This window comes from Dipodomys ordii, unplaced genomic scaffold (genome assembly GCF_000151885.1).
Source record: "Dipodomys ordii isolate 6190 unplaced genomic scaffold, Dord_2.0 Scaffold114, whole genome shotgun sequence".
Classification (NCBI taxonomy): domain Eukaryota; kingdom Metazoa; phylum Chordata; class Mammalia; order Rodentia; family Heteromyidae; genus Dipodomys; species Dipodomys ordii.
The window spans coordinates 661,350-670,488 of NW_012267330.1; positions in this window are offsets into that span (position 1 = coordinate 661,350).

A 9,139-nucleotide genomic window follows, 5' to 3' on the forward strand; every position below is an offset into this window, starting at 1 on the left:
AAAGTGGGATTGCTGGGTCATAGGGGAGCTCTATGTGGAGTCTTTTGAGGAACCTCCATACTACATTCCAAAGTGGTTGAAAATGTTTACACTCTCACCAACAATGCAGTAATATTCCCTTCTGTCCACATCCCCTCCAGCATCTGTTGTTATGAGTTCTTGATTATAGCCATTCTAACTGGTGTGAGGTGTTATCTCAGTGTTGTTTTGATTTGCATTTCTTTTATGGCTAGACAGCTTGAGCATTTATTCAAGTGTTTATTGGACATCCTTCTTTCCTCTTCAGAGAAGTTTGTCATTAAGTCTTTAGCCCACTAATTTATGAGGCAGTTGTTTCTTAGAAGATTTGTTGTTGGGGGATTTAATCTTTTGAGTTCCAGGTATATTTTAGATATGACACCCTTGTCTATTGTATGGCTAGTGAAGATCTTCTCCCAATCCATGGGCTTTCTATTGATCTTGCTAGCTATGTCCTTTGCCATGCAGAAGCTCTGCAATTTCATGCAATCTCATTTGTCCAACCTTTCTTTGATTTGTTGTGTTTCAGGGTCTCTATTCAGAAAATTTCGGCCTGAGCCAAGGAGACCTAGGGTTTCTCCTATTCCATCCTGTAATGTTTTCAGAGTGTCTGTTTTAACTCCGAGGTCTTGGATCCATTTGGAGTTGATTCTGGTGCAGGGTGATATATAAGGATCTAGCTTTAGTTTTCTACAAGTAGTTACACAATTTTGTCAGCACCATTTACTAAAGAGGCTGTCTTTCTTCCATTTTATTTTTTTAGCTCCCTTATGGAAGATAAGATGGCTAAAGGTCTGTAGGTTCATTTCTGGGTTTTCAATTCTATTCCATTGGTCCTGAGGTCTGTTTTTGTGTCAGTACCAAGCTGTTTTGATTACTATCGCTTTAGAGTAGAGTTTGAAATTTGGTATTGATATTCCTCTAGCACTGTTCTTTCAGTTGAGGATTGTTTTTGCTATTTGGGTTTTTTTATTGTTCCATATGAATTTTTGGATTGCCTCTTCTATTTCCTTGAAGAATGAGGTTGGAATATTGATAGGTATTGCATTAAATTTGTAGATAGCCTTGGGAAGTATTGCCATTTTCACGATGTTTATCTTTCCAACCCAGGACCATGGGAGATTTTGCCACTTTCTAAGTTCTGTTTTGATATCCTTTTTCAAGTTTTTCAAGTTTTCATCATAGAGGACCTTCACTTCTTTGGTTAAGTTAATTCCTAGGTATTTTATTTTTTGTGGGGCTATTACAAATGGAGTTGCTTTCCTAATTTCAGCCACACTTTTCTCATTGTTGGCATACAGAAAAGCCATTGATTTTTGAGGGTTAATTTTATACCCTGCTACTTTGCCTAAGTTTTGAATCAGCTTGAGTAATTTGGGAATGGAATCTATGGGATTCTTTAAATACAAGATCATGTCATCTGCAAAGAGGGAGGGTTTTACTTCTTCTTTCCCTATTTGGATCCCCTTTATGTTTGCATCTTGTCTTATTGCTATATGTAGGTATTCTAATATTAGATTGAAGAGAAATGGAGAGAGTGGGCATCCTTGTCTCATTCCTGAGTTAAGAGAAAATGGCTTTAGTTTTTCATTAAGTAAAATGCTGGCTGTAGGTTTGTCATATACAGCCTTTATTGTACTGAGGAATCTTCCCTGGATTACTAGCCTTTCCAGAGCCTTCATCATAAAGTGGTGTTGGATCTTGTCGAATGCTTTTTCTGCATCTATTGAGATAACCATGTGGTTCTTATCCTTGCTCCTGTTGATGTGATGATTTATATTAATTGATTTGCGTATATTGAACCAGCTTTGCATCTGTGAAATGAATCCTGTTTGATCTTGGTTTCTGATTTTCTTTTTCTGGATGAATTGTTAAAGTCGATTGGCCAAAATTTTGTTGAGAAGTTTTGCATCAATGTTCATCAAAGAAATGGGTCTATAGTTCTCTTTCGTTGATGAGTCCCTGCCTGGTTTTGGGATGAGGGTTATGATGGCTTTATAGAATGAGTTCAGTAATGAACTTTCTCTTTCAATTTCATTGAGGATTTGGAGGAGCATTGGTGTGAGCTCTGCTTTGAAGGCCTTGTAGAATTCTGCTGTAAAACCATCTGGTCCTGGGCTTTTCTTAGATGGGTGGTCTCTTATTGCTGTCTCCATTTTAATGCTTGATATGGGCCTGTTAAGATGGTTTAACTCATCTTGGTTTAGTTTTGGCATATCAGTATATGCTAGGAAAAGGTCCATTTCTGCCAAGTTCTCAAACTTATTAGCATAAAGTTTTGAGAAGTATTCCCTTATAATGTTCTGAATCTTGGTTGTTTCCATGGTGATGTTTCCATTCTCATCTCTGAGTTTATTTATTTGGGTGTGATCTCTTCTTTTTCTGGTAAGATTTGCTAAGGGTCTGTCAATTTTGTTTATTTTTTCGAAGAACCAACTCTTTGTTTTGTTGATTCTTTCTATGGTCTTTTTAAAAATTATAATTCATTTAATTCCCATTTACTTTCAATGATTTCTGTCTGTCTACTGGATTAGGGATTATCTTGTTGCTCTTTTTCAAGGAGGCTTAGATGTCTCATTAAATTGTTGGTTTCAGATCTCTCCAATTTGTTGATGTAGGAACTCAGAGCTATAAACTTGCCCTGAGTACTGCCTTTGCTGTGTCCCAGAGGAGCTGGTAATTTGTGTGCTCATTTTTGTTAAATATCATGAACATTTGAATTTCCTTTCTAATCTCTTCCATGACTCACTCGTGATTCAGCAGTGTGTTGTTCAGCCTCAATGAGTTACAGGATTTTCTTTGGTGGCTTTTGGTGCTGAGTTCTAATTTTATTCCCTTGTGGTCTGAGAGAATGCAAGGTATAACTTCAATGTTTCTGAATTTGGACAAGTTATCTTTGTGGCCTAAAATGTGGTCTATTTTGGGAAATGTTCCATGTGCTGCTGAGAAAAACGTGTATTCTGATGTTGCTGGGTGAAATATTCGGTAGATGTCTGTAAAATCTAGTTGTTCTATGCAGTTGTTTAGATCTGCGGTTTCTCTGTTGAGTTTTTGCCTAGTTGATCTATCTAGTGGGGTAGTGGTGTGTTAAAGTCCCCAACAATTATTGACTTTGGAGCCACCTGAGTTTTGTGAGAAAGTAGTGTTTCTTGGATAAATTTGGGTGCTCCTTTGTTTGATGAATAGATATTTAGAATTGTAATATCCTCATGAAGGAGAGATTCCTTAATTAGTAAGTAGCGACCTTCTTTATCTCTTCTAATTTTAATTTGAAGTCTATTTTGTCTGATATTAGCATTGCAACTCCTGCCTGTTTATGGGAGCTGTGTGCTTGGTAGATTTTGTTCCAGCCTTTCACTTTCAAAATGTGTTTGTTTTTACGGGCAAGATGTGACTCCTGAAGGCAGCAGATGGATAGATCTTGCTTTTTAATCCAACTAGACAGTGTATGTCACTTAATTGGAGAGTTAAGTCCGTTAATGTTGAGAGATAGGACTGAGAGGTGTTTGGGAGCTCCTGCCCTTTTATCCACCTTTTTGGGGGGTTGTGGCAACGGGGTTCTTCCTATGGTTCTTGGATTCTCAGTTTGGGTGTGGTTTCTTGGCATTTATTGTGGTCTTGTTGGTTTTCTATGTGTAGGACATCTTTAAGTATCTTTTGTAGGGCTGGTTTGGTGGAGATATATTGTTTCAATTTTTCTTTGCTAAGAAAGGTTTGTATTTGACCTTGGGTTATGAAGGAGAGTTTAGCTGGGTACAGCATTCTTGGTTGATAGTTGTTTGTCTTTAGGGCATGGTATATCTCATTCCAGGCTCTTCTTTCTTTGATTGTCTCTGCTGAGAAATTTGAGGTTATTTTAATTGGTTTCCCTTTACAGGTTATTGATCTTTTTTTCCTTGACAGCTTTAAGGATCTTTTCCTTGGTCTGAATTGATCCTGTGTAGATTATAATGTGACGGTGGGATGTCCTGTTGTGGTCTGGTCTATTTGGGGTTCTAAAAGCTTCTTGCATGTTTGGGAAGTTCTCTACTAGGATCCTGTTAAACAAATTTCCTAGACCATTAACTTCTGTCTCTAGGTGCTCCTCTACACCTATTATTTTCAGATGAGGCCTTCTGATGGTGTCTTCCAAATGTTGAATAGATCTATCATATTTCTTGAATTTGTCTTGGATGGTTGTATGTTCTTTCTCTATAATATCTAGGCTGTCTGACTTTCTACTTTGTTTTTTATTTCTTTTCCTTCTAATTGGTTGGCTCTGATGGCTTCAAATTCTCTGTTGGAGTTTTGTGTCAGATCTTGTATGAGCTTCTTTACTTCCTTAATTTGGTGTTCAGTGTTTATTTTCAAATCACTTAGTTGATTGGTTATGGTTTCCTTGGGCTCCCATTCCTTCTGTTGGGTTCCATTCAGCATTTCCTTTGTGGTCTCCCTGACTTCTTTCAGCTGTCAGTTTATAGATTCCATGAATGCCTTTAGTGATCTTTCTGTATTCTCATCCTGCTCTCCCAATTCCTGTATTACTCTTTGTTTAGCTTCCTCATGTTCATGCAATTCCTGTAGTTCTCTTTGACTGTTCTCAGCCTTGCTCATGCCATTTATTCCTGACTTTCTCTTTGTCTGTTCTCAGACATCTCATGCAATTTCCCTGAGGGGCTAGCTTCTGAGACACTCACAAAGCCCAGCCTGGAGCCATTCTCAGGGTTTAGGTTTACTGAATTTGAATTGATTGTCAAGGCAGCTGTAGGGAGGGACAGCCTCTGGCTCTGTTTACCCAGTGAAGAAAGCCATTCCTGGGGGGAGGGCAGAGCTTTCTCTGCCTGGGCTGGGTGAGTTTCCCCTGGGTGGAGTTGAACCTGGCAGGTCAGGGCAGGTTCCTGTGACCTGCTAAGTAACTCTTTGTTTTCTCCCAATGCCTGAGTTGGAGATAGAAGCTCAGCTAGGCCTTTGTCAGCATCAAAGATGGAGATCTGTGGTAGTGGGGTGGGGTGGCCTTCCCTTCTCTGCTCCCTGAGAAGGAGTGAGGATGTCAGGGTTCTACTACCACCAGAGTCTTGGTTCCTGGACCGTCTCTGGTCTGTGATCTTCAGGATGAAGATATCTGCTCCTTGTCAGTTCTTGCTGGTGTTGAGTAGAATCCGCTTGCCTGCTGCATCTGGCGCCTTTGTTCCAGACTCTGTGTTGTAGGTATGGCAGCTACGGTTGCCAGCAAGTGCTCAGGTCTGTCTTTTTGAGTGGATTTTCCCTCTCTGGCCAAACTCTCTGTACTGTGATGGCATACTTGGTGTAATTCTCTGGCCTAGGCCTGTTCACTGGAACACTAAAACTGCTTTCAATGTGAGAGCTTATTTAGCCTCCTGCTTCTCCTCCACCATCTTCCCAGAACTCCTCAATTAGACAAATGTTTAGAGCCAATTATAACCCATGGAAGCACAGCATAGGATCTAGAATTTCAGCTTTGTAGGCACAGGTATATATATGTGGCTAGATGCAACTTTACATTTATGTTATCATTTCCTCTATATCCTTAATGTCTATCCCTATATGTATTCTCTGTATCATTGGTAAAATATTTTAGAAAAATGTAGTTCTTTTGGAATGTGATATTTTCCTCATGGATCCCATCTTTGTACCTCTCCTATAGGGATGTGCCTGCACTTAAATATTGTACAGAGGAGTTACAATTACATGGGCAAGATAATGACTACATTTCTTATCAAGCATTGTTGCCTCCTCCTTTGTTTTCCCTTCCCATCACTTCACATAGCCCCCTCCCACCCCCCAGCAAAGTTGTAAAGTTCGTTTTTTGACTTAATGACTTGTACATCTCATTGTTGCAATGGGTCCACCTATATCCCTAGTTAAACAATTTGTTTTTGCCCTTCCCCTCCACAAATTACAACAACATCAAATACAGTGAAAGCAGGGGTTATACTGTCGGGGAGGGACATACAAAGCTACAAAGAAATCATCTTATAAATATGTTAAAAAACAATTGCATGAAAGAAAAAAAAACATTTGAATACTTATCTTGGGGTTCATTCCCCTAACATCAACTTATCTGACTTTTTCTGCTTGACTCAGACATATACTAGTTATTGCAAATAAGGGAAACCATGGGACCTATGTTTCTTTGGGCCTGGCTTACTTCACTTAATATAATTTTTTCCAAGTCTTTCCATTTCCTAACTAATGGGGCAATGTCATTGTTTCTGATGGAGGCATAGAATTCCATTGTGTATATAAGCCACATTTTCTTGATCCATTCATCTACTGAGGGGCATCTGGGTTGGTTCCATATCTTAGCTATAGTAAATAAGGCTGCAATAAACATAGTCGTGCTGGTAGCTTTAGTGTGGTCTTGTTTGTGAACATTTGGGTAAATGCCCCAAAGTGGGATTGCTGGGTCATAGGGGAGCTCTATGTGGAGTCTTTTGAGGAACCTCCATACTGCTTTCCAGACCTGGAAGCAAAGACAGGTGAGGTTAGGTGGGTTCTAGGAGACACAGCACTTCCTTTCAAGGTGACTGCAGTAGCAGGCTCTGCAGGCAAAGCCAGACTCACCACAGATGAGGACTGATGATGCTATGCTAGAAAAGGAGACTCATCAAATTTAGTGACTCAATGTCCCCAGCTGCCTTGGGATTTTCTCATACACACCTAACTCAATTTCTTCCAAGTCATTGTGTACACTTTAAGAACAGCCCCTTAGAGAAGTTGGGGATTTAATAGATGTTAAGATTCAGTCACTGGATGAGAAGCCAGGTGTGCTTTTCCATAATCTCAGCTCTGCAGGTGCAGGAAGTAAGGGTCTTTTTCAAAGCAGGCACATAAACTTGCAGGCTTGTGTACTACTAAAACTAGGAATCAGAACCCCCAACTTCATCCTTTTGTCCCCCCTCACGTTGCCCAGAACCATGAGAAGCAATCAGTTAATCTCATTATACTCCTTAGCCTGGTAGAAATGTTCTAAGGTATCAAATACATGAGTATTCAGAATTCATCTCTCATAGGGATCTGCTCACCAGTAGTCACTGTTGATGCTTGTGTCACATCATATTAAAAACTATCAGAATGCCATTACCATAGGTAAAGTTACAAGTGCTCTTCAATCCAGATCTAATCATATTAGAGAAAAACCTGTCTTGACACTGAAATATGTATTAGGATTTTGCATAATCATAACAAATAGGTTTTTTCTATCTTTCTATTTATCTAATCTATTTAAGTATTTTATCTGTTTTAAAGAAATAATATGTGAGATTGTGGAGGTTTTGAAGTTGAAGTCTGAAAGACTGCCTGCAGGATAGAGATTTAGGTAAGAACTGAGGCTTCAGTTTTGAGCATGAAATTCACATGTTGAATTTAGGACAATACATTGAAATATTGTCTGTTACTATTCATTGGGTTTACTTGTAGATTTATAGGCACATTCTAATTGTTTACAGTTCCTTCTTTTTTCATCTTTTTCTTTATGTTATTCCCTTTTGATTTCTGTACCCTTTGTCTTAGTTCATCTGATTTTTAGAAGGGAAGGGGAGGCACAAAAACAGTGAGACAAAGGGCAAACCTTTTCAGCAGTGATATTACACACTATGTTGGAAACAAGCTATACAACTTGGGGGAAGGAAGTTGGGAGAGGAAAAGCTAGGAGAGAATGAGGTAGGGGTGACACTTCAAAAAATTCACTTATTACCTGACTTATATAACTGTAACCCCTCTGTATATTGCCTTTACAATAAAATTTAAAATAACAAAGACATTGAAATCTTGATGAAAAGTTTCCCTACTTTAACAAACATTAGTTTATACTTCAGCCCTTCAATGAATCAATAGAGACTCATCCACACTATGAAATGTCATATGCTTTAGACAATTTTATTCAAAGCCTACTGATTTAAAATTAGTCATATAAAAGTGAATGTGTAAGCTGGGCACCGGTGGCTCATGCCTGTAATCCTAGCTACTCAGGAGGCTGAGGATCATGGTTGAAAGCCCAGGCAGGAAAGTCCATGAAAGTCTTATCTCCAATTAACCACCAGAAAACCAGAAGTGGCACTGTAGCTTAATTGGTAGAGCTTTCACCCTGAGCTGAAGAGCTGAGGGACAGCATCCAGGTCCCTAGTTCCAACCCCATGACTGACAAAAAAAAAGTGAATGTGTATTGATGGTTGGATGGGAGAATAACTTCTAATCTTCGGTAGCACATAACTGTAAGTATGGTTGACAACAATTCATTATGCTTTTCAAATGAACTAGTAGAGCCAGGTATAAGTGGCTCACACTTGAAAACCTACCTATTCAAGAAGCTGAGATCTGAGGATCTTCTTTTAGAGCCAGCCTAGGCAGCAAAAGCCCATGATTCTTATCTCCAATTAACCACAAAATGTCAGAAATGAAGTTGTGGTTCAAGTGATAGAGCACTAGCCTTGAGCAAAAAGAGCTCAGGGACAAATTCTAGGCCCTGAATTCAAGGCCCAGGATCTGCACTCACTCATACACACACACACACACACACACACACACACACACACACACACACAAAACCTAGTAAAGGGCCAGGGATATAGCTCAGTGATAAAGCCCACAGTTAGCATGGGTTTGAACACCAGCACTACCTATACAAAAAGTAGGTAGTAGGAAGAATTGTGAGTGCTTCTAACACAAAAAAGTTAAATGTTTGTAAAAATTGGATAAATCAGTTATCTAATCATCAGATTATGAGCATAGGCTCATATTACCTTCCATAAAAATGGGTGCACTTACTAGTCAGTTAAATCTGTTTAATGTTAGACAAATAGAAAATACATGAAACATATATAAAAATTTATTAATAACACCATCTAGAGTGGTGTTTAACCAAACAGTTGCAATAGCCTAAGCAAGTTGACACAAGGAAATAACTACCACAGAGAAGAAATTTCTTTCTTACATTTCTATAGTCAGCACTATAAAAATTATCTGAAAAATAGTAGATATAAAAGAAACATTTACATTTCTGACTAGAGACCCGGAAACACAACCAATCAAAGAAAGGTTGGACAAATGGGATTGCATAAAGTTGCAGAGCTTCTGCAGGGCAAATGACATAGCTAGCAAGATCAATAGAAAGCCCACGGAT